This window comes from Pongo pygmaeus, chromosome 6, assembly GCF_028885625.2.
Source record: "Pongo pygmaeus isolate AG05252 chromosome 6, NHGRI_mPonPyg2-v2.0_pri, whole genome shotgun sequence".
NCBI classification, from domain to species: domain Eukaryota; kingdom Metazoa; phylum Chordata; class Mammalia; order Primates; family Hominidae; genus Pongo; species Pongo pygmaeus.
Genome location: NC_072379.2, coordinates 30,180,757 through 30,195,222, shown reverse-complemented (window position 1 = coordinate 30,195,222; position 14,466 = coordinate 30,180,757). Strand labels below are relative to the sequence as shown.

Sequence of the window (14,466 nt, the reverse complement as noted above, 5' to 3'; positions counted from 1 at the left end):
CGATCCTTCCATCTTGACCTCTCGAGTAGCTGGGACTACAGGTGTGAGCCACCATGCCCAGCTGATTTTTACATTTTAAACAGCTGGAAAAAAATAGTTAGAAGAATAATATTTGTTGACATGTCAAAATTAATGAAATTCAAATTTCAGGCTGGCTGCAGTGGCTCACGCCTGTAATCCTAGCACTTTGGGAAGCTGAGGCAGGAGGATTACTTGAAGCCAGGAGTTCAACACCAATCTGGGCAACATAGCAAGATCCCATCTCTATGAAAGTATTTTTTAAATTAGCCAGGTGTGGTGGTGCGCGCCTACAGACCTAGCTGCTCAGGAGGCTGAGGGAGAAAGATTACCTGAGCACAGGAGTTTGAGGCTGCAGTGAGCTACAACCATGACACTGCACTCCAGCCTGGGTGACAGAGTGAGAGCCTGTCTCAAAAGTAATAATAAATAAAAATGAAATTCAAATTTCAGTGTCTATTAAATCTTTTTTTTTTTTGAGAAGGAGTCTCGCTGTCACCCAGGCCAGAATGCAGTGGCATAATCTTGACTCATTGTAACCTCTGCCTCCCAGGTTTAAGCGATTCTCCTGCCTCAGCCTCCTGAGTAGCTGGGATTACAGGCTCCTGCCACCACACCCAGCTAATTTTTGTATTTTTAGTAGAGATGGGGTTTCACCACGTTGGCCAGGCTGGTCTTGAACTCCTGACCTCAAGTGATCCGCCTGCCTCGGCCTTCCAAAGAGCTGGGATTACAGGAGTGAGCCACCGCACCCTACCAGAGTCACCACACCCGGCCAATTAACATAATGTCTTTATTACACAATTTATGCCCTTCATGATCTGGCTCCTATGCCTATGTATTTTACCAACCTCATTCCCCATAAATACACATACACAAACACACACACACATTTTTACACACACATATTATTGACACGGACACACACACACTTTTTTTTGAGTTAGGGCCTCACTGTCACCCAGGCTGGAGTGCAATGGTGCAATCTCAGCTCATTGCAACCTCTGCCTCCCTAGCTCAAGCGATTCTCCCACTTCAGCCTCCTGAGCAGTTGGGACCACAGGCATGCACCGCAATGCCTGGCTAATTTTTTGTATTTTTAGTAGAGACGGTGTTTTGCCATGTTGCCCAAGGTGGTCTCAAACTTTTGGCCTAAAATGATCCATGCTCCTCGGTCTCTGAAAGTGCTAGGACTACAGGCGTGAGCAACCGTGCCTGGCCACACACCCAATTTATGGCTCAAGGAATACTAAGAACATGTTTTTCTTTTTTTTTTCGAGACAGAATCTTACTCTGTCACCCAGGCTGGAGTGTAGTACAGTGCCACGATCTTAGCTCACTGCAACCTCCCTCACCTGGTTTCAAGCAATTCTCCTCCCTCAGCGTCCTGAGTAGCTGAGACTACAGGTGTGTGCCACCACATCTGGCTAAATTTTGTATTTTTAGTTTCACTGTGTTAGCCAGGCTGGTCTTGAACTCCTGACCTCAGGTGATCTGCCTGCCTCAGCCTCCTAAAGTGCTGGGATTACACAACTGAGCCACCGCACCCGGCCGGGCTTGTTTCTTATGCACGTCACGTGTTCATGTGTGTGCCTGTTTTTTTTTTGCTTTTTTTTTTTTTTTTTTGAGACGGAGTCTTGCTCTGTCGCCCAGGCTGGAGTGCAGTCGTGAGATCTCGGCTCACTGCAACCTCCCCCTCCCAGGTTCAAGCAATTCTCTTGCCTCAGCCTCCCGAGTAGCTGATTACAGGCGCCCGCCACCATGCCCAGCTAATTTTTGTATTTTTAGTAGAGATGGGGTTTCACCATGTTGGCCAGGCTGGTCTTGAAATCCTGACTCAGGTGATCCACCTGCTTCAGCCTCCCAAAGTGCTGGGATTACAAGCATGAGCCACTGCACCCGGCCACTAAAGAACTTTTTTTCTGGGGGAGGGGCGGGGGGACAGCGTCTCGCTCTGTCTCCCAGGATGGAGTACAGTGGTGTGATCTCAGCTCACTGTGAGCTCCGCCTCCCGGGTTCATGCCATTCTCCTCCGTCAGCCTCCGGAGTAGCTGGGACTACAGGTGCCCGCCACCACACCCGGCTAATTCTTTTTGTATTTTTTTCAGTAGAGACGGGGTTTCACCGTGTTAGCCAGGATGTCTGGATCTCCTGACCTCGTGATCCACCTGCCTTGGCCTCCCAAAGTGCTGGGATTATAGGCATGAGCCGCCGCACCCCATCAACTAAAGAACTTTTTAAGAAGGTACATGAGAAGGCCAGGCGTGGTGGCTCATGCCTGTAATCCCAGTACTTTGGGAGGCTGAGGCGGGCGGATCACCTGAGTCAGGAGTTGGAGACCAGCCTGGCCAAGATGGTGAAACCCCATCTCTACTAAAAACTCAAAAATTAGCCAGGTGTGGTGGCATACACCTGTAATCCCAGCTACTCAGGAGGCTGAGACAGGAGAATTGCTTGAACCTGGGAGGCGGAGGTTGCCGTTAGCCGAGATAGCACCACTGCACTCCAGCCTGGGCAACAAGAATTAAAACTCCGTTCCCCACCCCCCCGCCAAAAAAAAAAAGAAATTTGGAAAACAGAATTGGCTAGAAACTGGAATTCACACTAATTACCCCCAGGATGCAGAGGGCTCAGGGAATGGGTGGGTCAGGGGGTAGTGGGTGTCTTGTTCTCATTAGTTGAGTGCTCATCAGGAGGACCCCCCAGTTGAAACTTTCCAATTTATACTAAAAAAATATCCAGAATGTCCACAGAGAAGAATAAATGTGGTTGCATCGTGGCTTGAAGAATTGAGGATCCTTCCAGAGCAGAGTTTTACACATGACTTCTCAACCTGGTCTTCTGGAAATGTCCTGGTCTCAGGGCCAGAAGATCCAGGCGAGAGTCCGGCTCTGACATCTCTCTGCTGTGGGACTTCAGGCAAGTCCCTGTGGTTGAGCTACAATGCTTTCCCTCTGTAATGGCGGGAGAGAGAGGCATATGCTTTATGGACCATTCAGGGGCATGTAAAGCTCACATTAAATGAGATATCTGTCTGCTCACTTTGATTTTCACATCACTGTGCAAGCATGGATTACCATTACCAACCAGGTGGGAGGGTGTCAGAAGAGACAGGAACAAATGTCTTCTAAAACCCAGGTTAGGTCAGGTGCGGTGGCTCACATCTGTAATTCCAGCACTTGGGGAGGCTGAGGCAGGTGGATCACCTGAGGTCAGGAGTTTGAGACCAGCCTGGCTAACACGGTAAAACCCTGTCTCTACTAAAAATACAAAATCAGCCAAGCATGGCAGCACATGCCTATAATCCCAGCTGCTCGGGAGGCTGAGACAGGAGAGTTGCTTGAATCTGGAAGATAGAAGTTGCAGTGAGCTGAGATTGCACCACTGCATTCCAGCCTGGGCAACAGAGCTAGACTCTGTCTCAAAAAAAAAAAAAAAGAAAAAGAAAAAGAAAAAACAAAATAAAATCCAGCTTAGACTTAGGAAGTTAGGAAGTCTCTTCTTTTCTCTTTCTTTCTTTCTCTCTCTCTTTTTGACAGGGTCTTTCTCTGTCCCCCATGCTGGAGTGCAGTGGCACAATCATAGCTCACTACAGCCTCGACCTCCAGGGCTCAAGAGATCCTCCCACCTCAGCCTCCTGAACAGCTGGAACCACAGGCCTGGCTAATTAAAAAAAAATTTTTTTTTTTTGTAGAGACAAGGCTCTCCCTAATGTTGCCCAGCCTGGTCTCGAACTCCTGGCCTCAAGGCATCCTCCAACCTTGGCTTCCTAAAGATATGGGATTACAGGTGTGAGCCACCATGCGTGGCCTGGTCTCTTCTTTTCATCTGTGAGTTGGAGGCACAGTCTTCGGTAGCTCAGCTTCCTGGGAGAGGGAACGAAACACTGGGCATGCCTGGGGCCTGGGTTAGGGCAGAATTCTTGGTGGATGTGGGAGGAAGGGGTGAAGTGAGGAATCTGGGCAGCTGTCAAGATGAGGAATTCAAAATGTCAAAGGACAGAGAAAGATCTACAAGAAGCACTAACGTATAATCTTTTTTTTTTTTTTTTTTTCTTGCGATGGAGTTTTGCTCTTGTTGCCCAGGCTGGCATGCAATGGCGTGATCTTGGCTCACTGCAACCTCCACCTCCCAGTTTCAAGTGATTCTCCTGTCTCAGTCTCCTGAGTAGCTGGGATTACAGGCGCCCACTATTACACCCGGCTAATTTTTGGTATTTTTAGTAGAGACGGGGTTTCACCATGTTGGCCAGGCTGGTCTCAAACTCCTGACCACAGGTGATCCACCTGGCTCGGCCTCCCAAAGTGCTGGGATTACAGGTGTAAGCCACTGCACCCAGTCTAATGTGTCATCTTAATTGAGAGCCATAAACATTCATTTATCAGATATCAATTGGTGGTTTTTATTTAATGGGTATATTTCTTTGAAGGTGATGCCACATTGGAACAGGGTCTCATGGGATTAATTTGGATTATATTTAGGGACTGACCATCAAAATTTTGGAACTCAGCTGTTGTGTTCAGTTGAACCACTTATTAACCCAAAGCTAGGTGCAGTGGCTCACACCTATAATCTCAGCATTTTAGGAGGGCAAGGCAGGAGGATCGTTTGAGCCCAGGAGTTAGAGACCAGCCTGAGCAACATAGTGAGACCCCATCTCTACCAAAAAAAAAAAAAAAAAAAAAAAAAAATTAGCCAGTCCGGGCATGGCAGCTTGCATCTGTAGTCCCAGCTATGCAGGAGGCTGAGAGGGGAGGATGGCTTTAGCCTGGGAGGTTGAGGCTGCAGTAAGCCATAATCACACCATTGTACTCCAGCCTGGGCAACAGAGCAAGACCCCAACTCAATAAAATAAAATAATCATGCAAGATCTGAGCTGTTATATAATTAAAAATTTGTTCTAGAATGGGCCGGGCGTGGTGGCTCAGGCCTGTAATCCCAGCACTTTGGGAGGCAGAGGCGGGAGAATCATGAGGTCAGGAGATCAAGACCATCCTGGCTAACATGATGAAATCCCATCTCTACTAAAAATACAAAAAAATTAGCCAGGCGTGGTGGCGGGCACATGTAGTCCCAGCTACTTGGAAGGCTGAGGCAGAAGAATGGCATGAACCTGGAAGGCGGAGCTTGCAGTGAGCTGAGATCACGCCACTGCACTATAGCCTGGAGGACAGAGCAGGACTCCATCTCAAAAATAAATAAATAAATAAATAAATAAAAGAGAATAAAATAAAAAATTTATTCTAGAATGAAGAATTTCCCTGGTTTCTGAAAGGGAGCTTCTAAATCCTTGGAATTTCCCGAGTGATAGGAGTGTGTGTTATTCACACACTCTGCTCCCGCCTGAGTTTATGTTAATGAGGTGACTTGGGATGGGAGCTGGCCATGCCAGAAATTCCAACCATGTGATTACAGGGTTGGAGCTTTGAGCCAGGGGATTATCAGCCCAACCTGTGGTGTGGGGTAGGGTGGGAGGCTGGAGACTGAGTTCAGTCACATGGCCAACGATTCACTGAATAACATCTATGATGAAACTCCAATAAAAATTCTGGACACTGAGGCTTGAGGGAGCATCCTGGTTGGTGAACATAGAGGTGTGCCAGATTCTATGGGGACAGGGCCTGGAACCTGTGCATTTGGGACCCTCCCCTGAGGCCTTGCCCTATATGTCTCTTCATTTGGTTGGTCCGGATTTGTACTCTTTATAATAAAACTGTAATAAGAAGTATAGAACTTACCTGAATTCTGAGTCATTTTAGCAACTTATTGATCCTAAGGAGGGTCATGAAACCCCTTTCCCTCCCAGATTGGGGGCCAGATGGTCAGAAGTGCATGTGGCTTGGTGACCCCTGAAATGGTCTCTGAAATGAGGATGGTCTTGCTGGGAACTGTGCCCTTAAACCTGTGGAGTCTGATGTGAACTCCAAGTGCCCAGCGTCAGAATTGCATCGCAGTAATTGCAGAGCCAAGAGAACACCACACCTTATTTCATTTTGTCAGCCAAGAGATTATCTCTCCAGGGCTTATTTTGTGCTAGACCTGGTGGTGGGTGCCACAGGTACCACCTAACTGTTGAATGCTGTGTTACTAAAGGAATTAATGAGGCTCAAAATAGCACCCGTGTCAAAGGGACAACACTGTGGAAAACACACCGCGATGGGAATTACTATTTTTGGGAGGATGCACAGATTTGGAGGAACAGATTTTCATACACATTCATTAAACCAAGGAAGTCAAAAAACTTCCTAAAGTTAAAGGCTGGAAAGGAATTTTTACCACTACCTTAAGAGATGTCCCATTTCTTAAGAACCTGGAGTCATTTCTTGATGGAGAAAGGATGCCGGTGGCAGACACGGTGGTCCTATCCGTGAAATCTCCTTGGGATGTGCCAGTTGTGGTGAGTTTGCTGTGGGGGAAATGTTTGAGACCACTGTTAGCAAGGACTTGAGAAGTGCACCAGGCACTGTGCACCAAAAGCAGGAGGAAGGGCTTGAGGTCCCCTTGAGTCCTCACGTGGATGGGTGGGCCCATGGCAGAGAAGCACTAGTAGATGAATGTTTGTAAGACCCCATATTGGGGGTTTTCCTGTCCTGGAGGCCAACACCTCCATTTCTCTTTATCTCTCTCATTTCTCTTTCTCTCTTTCTGTCTCTCTTTGCATTTCTTCCAAATTCCCAGGTGGTCCTGATGCAACTGGACTCAGGACCACAAATAGAGAACCTCTGCTCTCAAGGGTGGCAGAGAAGTAGATGCAAGTAGCTTCAATTCCTGAATCACCACACGTGAAAGGCCAACCAGCAAATACCAACCCGGGGCTCTGAGTGAGAGATCAGCCAGTGTGTTTAACCTCTGAGATTTGGGAATTAACTATCATAGAGGCTCAAATTACCTAATTAAGGCAGAAGAAACGATAGTTGTCTCAGTGGAGAAGAGGAAGACCTCACTGAGGTTTCTGACTATTATTCCTTGGCTTAAAATACAAGACTCTTTAGACCCTAACCTTCTCCCCCAAGTCTCCCACCAGCCTCGCACTCTCTCTAGATTCTAGGTCAACAAGGCTGCAGCAGGAACACTGAGAAAAGGGGGCAGAAGTGAAGTCACCTTAGTTGGCCAAAAAACAGCCTTCTGAAAGCTGGGTATGAAATAAGAATATTGCAGACCCAATAATTTATGTATTAATTTTTGAGATAATTGTAGATTTGTATGCAGTTATAGAGAATAAATCAGAGATTCCATATAACTTTTACCGTTATTCCAATAGAAATTGCTTGCAAAAATACCATACATTAACAAAATCAGAATATTGATATTGATATGACCAAGATATAAAACATTTCCATCACCACAAGCATCTTTCTGGTTGCTTTTTTAATAGCCACATCCACTTACCTCCAACTTTCTTTTCTATTGGCTTGTTTCAGAAAACTGCCAAACTATTTTTCCAACTTACATTCTCACCAGCAGTGTATAAATGATCTGGTTTCCTCACATTATCAATAGCATTTGTTATTACTATTTTTTTTAATTTTAGCCATTCTGATAGGTGTGGAATATTTCACTGCCATTCTAATTTACATCTCCCTAATGGCTAATGATATTGAGTATCTTTTCATGTGCTTATTTGTCCTCTGTATATCTTCTTCAGTATCTCTCATTCATTCTATGTCTTTTTTTTTTTTTTTAATGAGACAGGGTCTTGCTCTGTTGCCCAGGCTGGAACACAGTGGCGTGATCATGGCTCACTGCAGCCTCTTAACTCCTGGGCTCAAGGCAATCCTCTCACCTCAGCCTCCTCAGTAGCTGGGACTACAGGCATGAGCCACCATGCTTGGCTCATTCAGGGGAATTGTTTGAACCCAGGAGGCAGAGGTTGCAGTGAGCCAAGATGACACCACTGCACTCCAGCCTGGGTGACAGAGCAAGACTCCAAAAAAAAAAAAACTTTTTTTGTAGAGACAGGGTCTCACTACATTGCCCAGGCTGGTCTCAAACTCCTGGACTCAAACGATCCTCCCACCTCAGCCTCCCAAAATGCGAGGATTACAGTCATGAACCTTTCATTCATTCTTTAAAAGATATTTGCTGTGTGCGGATTGTAGAGAGGCACAGTTCTAGGAAGTATAGATACGGTGAGAGGCAAGTTACCTAAAGGATCAGACCAAGAAGACACTGTCATTGCTGGGGTACTGACTGTTTCCTAGACAGGAGCAAGATTAACCATGATCTAAGTGAATGAGTTAACAATCTCAAAAATATCAAATCTTTTTTTAACTAGAAGGGGCAGTTGTTGGTCAGTGTGGCAAAGATTTGGAGATGCATCTTTCGTCTGGTGATATCTCTCAGCAGAAGACAGAGAGAGAAAGCACTACAGCCCTTTCGCTCTTCTTATAAGGCAATGTACCTCAATCTGTCTTAACTGAGAAGCCATCTTCCGTACACCTATGTACAGGGGGAAAAGGTGCTGATGTGCTACTGTATATATATGTGCATATATATATATATATATATTTTTTTTGAGATGCAGTCTCACTCTGTCACCCAGGCTGGGGTGCAGTGGCACGATCTAGGCTCACTGCAACCTCTGCCTCCCAGGTTCAAGTGATTCTCCTGCCTCAGCCTCCCACGTAGCTGGGATTACAGGCGAGTACCACCACGCCCGGCTAATTTTTTGTATTTTTAATAGAGACAGGGTTTCACCGTGTTTGCCAGGATGGTCTTGATCTCCTGACCTCATGATCCACCCACCTTGGCCTCCCAAAGTGCTGGGATTACAGGCGTGAGCCACCACGCCCAGCTCTATAAGTACCCTATATTTATAGGGATCTGAAGAAAGGTAACACAGGCTTTCTGGTTACACATCGGTCTATTTAGAGTTGGGTTAGTGTGAGTCTTTCTGAAGATCAATTCCCCTCAGAGTGCATTGACAATATCAAGTTTACTGACCTTGACGTCATGTGAAGCCTCATGACAGCAAATCAAACTTCCTTGGTGACCTTCCACCTTTACCACAGGCCTGTCTTAAAGTATTAACCCAAATTGTTGGCAGTTTCATTCTTCTCAGGCTTTGTGTGTGTTCATCTGCCTGCCTGGAATTGTCTCTCTGCTTTGTTTACCTGGAGAACTCCTACATTTCCCCCAAAACCCAATTCAAATATCCACTCTATTGTGATGACTCTTTTTTTAAGTGTTTTCAGTTTTTATTTTCTTTGGAATTATCATCGTACTTTGGATGTGCCTTTGTTTTTAATTACCTATTTAATGCCTGTTGGATATAGGCTCTAAGGTTGCTATTTTGTGTATTTGATCCTCACACAAACTCCTTATAGAGATTTTATTTTTTTGAGAGAGGGTCTTACTCTGTCACCCAGGCTGGAGTGCAGTAGCATGATCATAGCTCAATGCAGCCTCAAACTCTTGGGATCAAGCAATCCTCCTGCCTTGGCCTCTTGAGTAGCTGGGACTATAGGCATGTGCCACCATGGCTGGTTAATTTTTAAAAAATTTTTTGTAGAGATGGGGTCTCCCTATGTCACCCAGGCTGGTCTTGAACTCCCAACTGCAAGGGATCCTCCTGCCTCAGCCTCCAAACTGAGGAGAAAGAAACTACCCAAACTAGGGGGCATCCCAAAGTGCTGAGATTACAGGTGTGAGCCACCACACCTGGCCAGAGAGAAATGTTTTTATCCACATATTATAAATGATAGATTTAAGCCTCAGAAAGTTTAAGTCCAGTCATACAGTCAGTGAGTTTCCTAGGCTAAAATTCTAATTGCGATGTGTCGGCTGCAAAGGGCAGGCCCTTTTAAGCACCTCATTCTGATCACGGCACTTGGTTATTTATTTGCTTGTCTACGCCTCCATTAGTCTGTGTTTATAAGACCCATGACTGTGTATATCACACTCACACCATCACCGCCTTGCCCTAGCTGTGCCATGCACGTGTGTTGAGTGAATAAATGGATGAGTGAATGAGTGAATGAACACATGAATTTTTCACATGGCAGAGATACAGTCATGTGTAACAGATCTTGAACAAATATTTTATTTCACTGTCGGTAGCTTTCTGTCTTGAATTAACTACTGTTATCTTCTCTTGCTATCCATCCTATATTTTAAAAAATTCCACTGAGATATTCATGGGAAGATGTTCCTCCTAGTCTCTTCTGGAGAACTGTCCAACCACACAGTACTAATTTCATACAACTTAAATGGCCCAGACATTTAGCTTACCTCTCTCATTTATATTACAGTACAAATCTGGGATGTGCTTCTTTAAGTGACAGAAGGAGACAGCCTCTAATCTACACATGATTTCTTCTCAACTGCTCTCTCTGTGTAATGGCAGATGGTTCACAGGCCCATCCTGTGAATGTTATGGTACTTAATGCATAAATAGAGTCTGGGAGGGGAGGAGAGAGAGATAGAGATGAGATAAAAGACAATTACCATTTGTTCACATTTGAAATCCCACTTAGAGGAGGAGTTGCGGCTCAAAAATGGAAGGTGGAGATGGAGCGAGGAGGAAGCCAGTTACATACAAGGTAAAATCTGGGGGATTAGCTGGATATAATTGACAGCAGAGATGTTTATTTCATGCAAGCACAACCTTGATTTCTTCTAATCTGCTTGCTTAAATATTAGGACTTCAGGAAGGCAACCTCCATATTTTACGTGAAACAAATTTGCAGTTAAAATAATTATTAACATTTTACAACAAATATAATGCTTAATCTATTTAATATTTAATTATCTTCTACAGAGCAAATGAATAATTTAAATAAACGCTTAGATCCTCTCATGAAACAAAAACACAAGGAAATTTCTAAGAAACTTTTAAAACAATATATAGCCACAGCAGAAACGGGGAAAAAATGCAATCAAGTAGGAGGCCCTTTTCTGTCCATGAAATTAGCAAAGATACAAAAATTATGATCCAAATCGTGCTAAATATATAATGCAATGTGCAGCCTCATATACTTTTGGCTGGAATATGAATTAGTTCCATCTTTTCAGAATTATCTACAAAGAATAGTAAAAGTACACAGAAACATTATCTCTAAATTCTGTTTCTGAAAACTTATCTTAAAGCAATAATTCAAGATTGGTGGAGGGAAGGAAAGTTTTATACAAAAAGACATTCATCACACTCTTGTTATTACTGGGGTAAAGTAGGTAAAAAATTAAATGACTAAATCTAGAAATCTGGTTTGGTCACAGTAGAGTCCTACAACAAAATATTTTATGTCTTTTACCCACTGCTTTTGTTGACATCTGTAGATAAGCTAAACAGTCAGTTGTATTTTCTTGTAGATTTTGATTTTTTTTTTTTTAAAGACAGAGTCTCACTCTGTTGCCCAGGCTGGAGTGCAGTGGTGCAATCTCGGCTCACTGCAACCTCCCCCTCCCAGGTTCAAGCAATTCTCTGGCCTCAGCCTCCCAAGTAGCTGGGATTACAGGCATGTCACACCATGGTCGGCTAATTTTTTGTATTTTTAGTAGAGATGGAACTTTGCCATGTTGGCCAAGCTGGTCTCAGACTCCTGGCCTCAAGTGATCCACCTGCCTTGGCCTTCCGAAGTGGTGGGATTACAGGCATGAACCACCAAGCCTGGTCGGATGTTCTTATTTCTTGTTTTTTGTTTTTTTTTTTCCAGAGTCAGGGTCTCAGTCTGTCACTCAGGCTAGAGTGCAATGGTGCAATCGTAGCTCACTGCAGCCTCCAACTCCTGAGCTCAAGCAATTCTCCTGCCTCAGCCCCCCAGGTAGCTGGGACTACACCACTATGTACACTATGTTCACCACTATGCCTGGCTAATTTTGCGTTTTGTTGTTGTTGTTGTTGTTTTTATAGGGATGGGGTCTTGCTATGTTGCTCAGGTTCATCTCAAATTCCTGGCCTCAAGCAACTCTCCTGCCTCATCCTCCGAAAGTGCTTGGATTACAGGCATAAGCCACTGTGCCTGCCTCTCATTTCTTCCTTCTAACCCTTTATTCTATAGAGAACTTATTTTAACATGTGATATGAAGAGTCAGAGGATATGGGTCCAAATCTTATCTTTGCCATCAGCTATGTTACCTTTGATTCATGGAAACAAAAATGACCTCACCTACCTCACAGATTGCTTGTGAATCTGCTGTGAGTTGGTGCATATAGAATTAGTGAGATTTGTTTTAATTGGTTTCCTAGCTCATGGCCAAGGGGATGCCGCACATCACCCCATCTATCAGGAGACCGATAGTAAGAACTGGGGCCGGGCGCAGTGGCTCATGCCCGTAATCCCACATTTCGGGAAGCTGAAGAAGGCATGTCTCTTGAGGCCAGGAGTTCGAGACCAGCCTGGCTAACACAGCAAAACCTCATTTCTACTAAAAATACAAAAAAATTAGCTGGGCGTGGTGGCATGTGTTTGTAGTACAAGCTACTCAGGAGGCTGAGATCGTGCCACTGTACTTCAGCCTGGGCGACAGAGTGAGACCCTGTTTCCCCCAAGAAAAGAGAGTGAGAGAATAGGAACTGGAATGGTTGGATAAATCTATGTGGAAAATGCAATCCTGAATCATGTATTATAAATAAGGAGAGGCCGGGTGCAGTGGCTCACGCCTGTAATCCCAGCACTTTGGGAGGCCAAGGCGGGTGGATCACGAGGTCAGGAGTTCAAGATCAGCCTGGCCAACATGGTGAAACCCCATCTCTACTAAAAATACAAAACTTAGCTGGGTGGGTTGGCAGGTGCCTGTAGTCCCAGCTACTTGGGAGACTGAGGCAGGAGAATTGCTTGAACCCAGGAGGCAGAGGTTATAGTGAGCTGAGACAGTGCCACTGTACTTCAGCCTGGGTGACAGACACTGTCCCCTCGAATAGAGAGAGAGAGAATAAAAACTGGAATAGTTGGAGAAATCTATGTGGAAAAGGCAATCCTGAATCACCCATTAAAAATAAGGGCCAGGCGCGGTGGTGGCTCACGCCTGTAATCCCAGCACATTGGGAGGGTGAGGTGGGCAGATCACTAGGTCAGGAGATTGAGACCATCCTGGCCAACATGGTGAAACCCTGTCTCTACTAAAAATACAAAAAATTAGCCAGCCATGGTGGCACGTGCCTTAGTCCCAGCTACTCGGGAGGCTGAGGCAGGTGAATCGCTTGAACTCGGGAGGCAGAGGTTGTAGTGAGCTGAGATCACACCACTGCACTCCAGCCTGGGCAACAGAGTGAGACTCCATTCCACGCCCCTGCAAAAAAAAAAAAAGATGAAAGATTTCCATTTCTAGCCATGAAAGTAAAACATGGATCAGAGTTCCACTCCAGCCTTAAATGACTAGAACATCAGATAAATGGAAGAGCCAAGTGTTTTCAGAGATTGAAAAATAGACAACACAGGACATTGATCCCTGCAGTAAGACCAGCAAATGAGGTGAGCTGTAGGAGTGCCCCAACTCACCACCTGCAGAGAGGTACCATGGCTAATCCCAGTGGATAGGGAGCACAGCAAAGCCAGGTGGCCTTGCAGAATTGAAGGGACAGAGTGTGGTTCTAGGGCAGGTGGCTGGAGTTGGCATGGATGTTTCCTGGAGATAATGAAGCCAAGCCAGAAAGAGAGATCCAGTGATTCACAGACCAGCCTGGGTAACATGGCGAAACTGTCTCTACCAAAAATTAGCCGAGCGTGGTGGTGCGCACTTGTAATTCCTGCTACTCAGGAGGCTGAGGCAGAAGATTCGTCTGAACCCTGCTGGGAGTGGAGGGTGCAGTGAGCTGAGGTTGTGCCACTGCACTCCAGCCTGGGCGACAGAAGGAGTGAGTCTCTGCCTGAATCTTTGAATACTGCTGTGTGTGTGTGTAAGAAGAAACTACCCAAATTGGGGGGTGGGGAGAGGGCATCCCTATCCTTCCCAAACTGGGCCCCTATTGTAATGGTAGGGGTGGAGGATACTTCTAGGTAACACTGAAGTGGTGATCAAAGTCCTCCCTAAAGCGTTCCCCTTTAGTGATATCCAACTGCCCCCCTACTCACTGGCAAATTTTTATTTACCTGGAACACCAACCCCAGATCTTTTTATTTTTTCTTTTCAGACAGGGTCTCCCTCTGTCACCCAGGCTGGAGTGCAGTGGCATGATCACAGCTCACTGCAGCCTTGACCTCCTGGGCTCAAGCGATCCTCCTACCTCAGCCCCTGAGTAACTGGGACCACAGGCATGCCTCGCCATGCCCAGCTCACTTTAAAAAATTATTTTTTGTAGAGATGGGGTCACCCTATATTGAGAAAGCAAGTCAGGGTCTTGCTCTCTCACCCAGGCTGGAGTGCAATTGTGCAATCATAGCTCACTGCAGCCTCCAGCTCCTGAGCTCAAGCAATTCTCCTGCCTCAGCTTTTCAAGTAGCTAAGATGACAGGTGTGCACACTATGCCTGGCTTATTTTGTCGTGTGTGTGTGTGTGTGTGTAGAGTG

The 14,466-nt window shown here is 45.5% G+C and overlaps 1 pseudogene; it reads right to left on the bottom strand.

Annotated features, from left to right (window-relative positions):
• LOC129040195 (beta-glucuronidase-like) overlaps nucleotides 1–14,466 on the bottom strand; it is a 63,274-nt pseudogene that overhangs the window by 3,257 nt on the left and 45,551 nt on the right.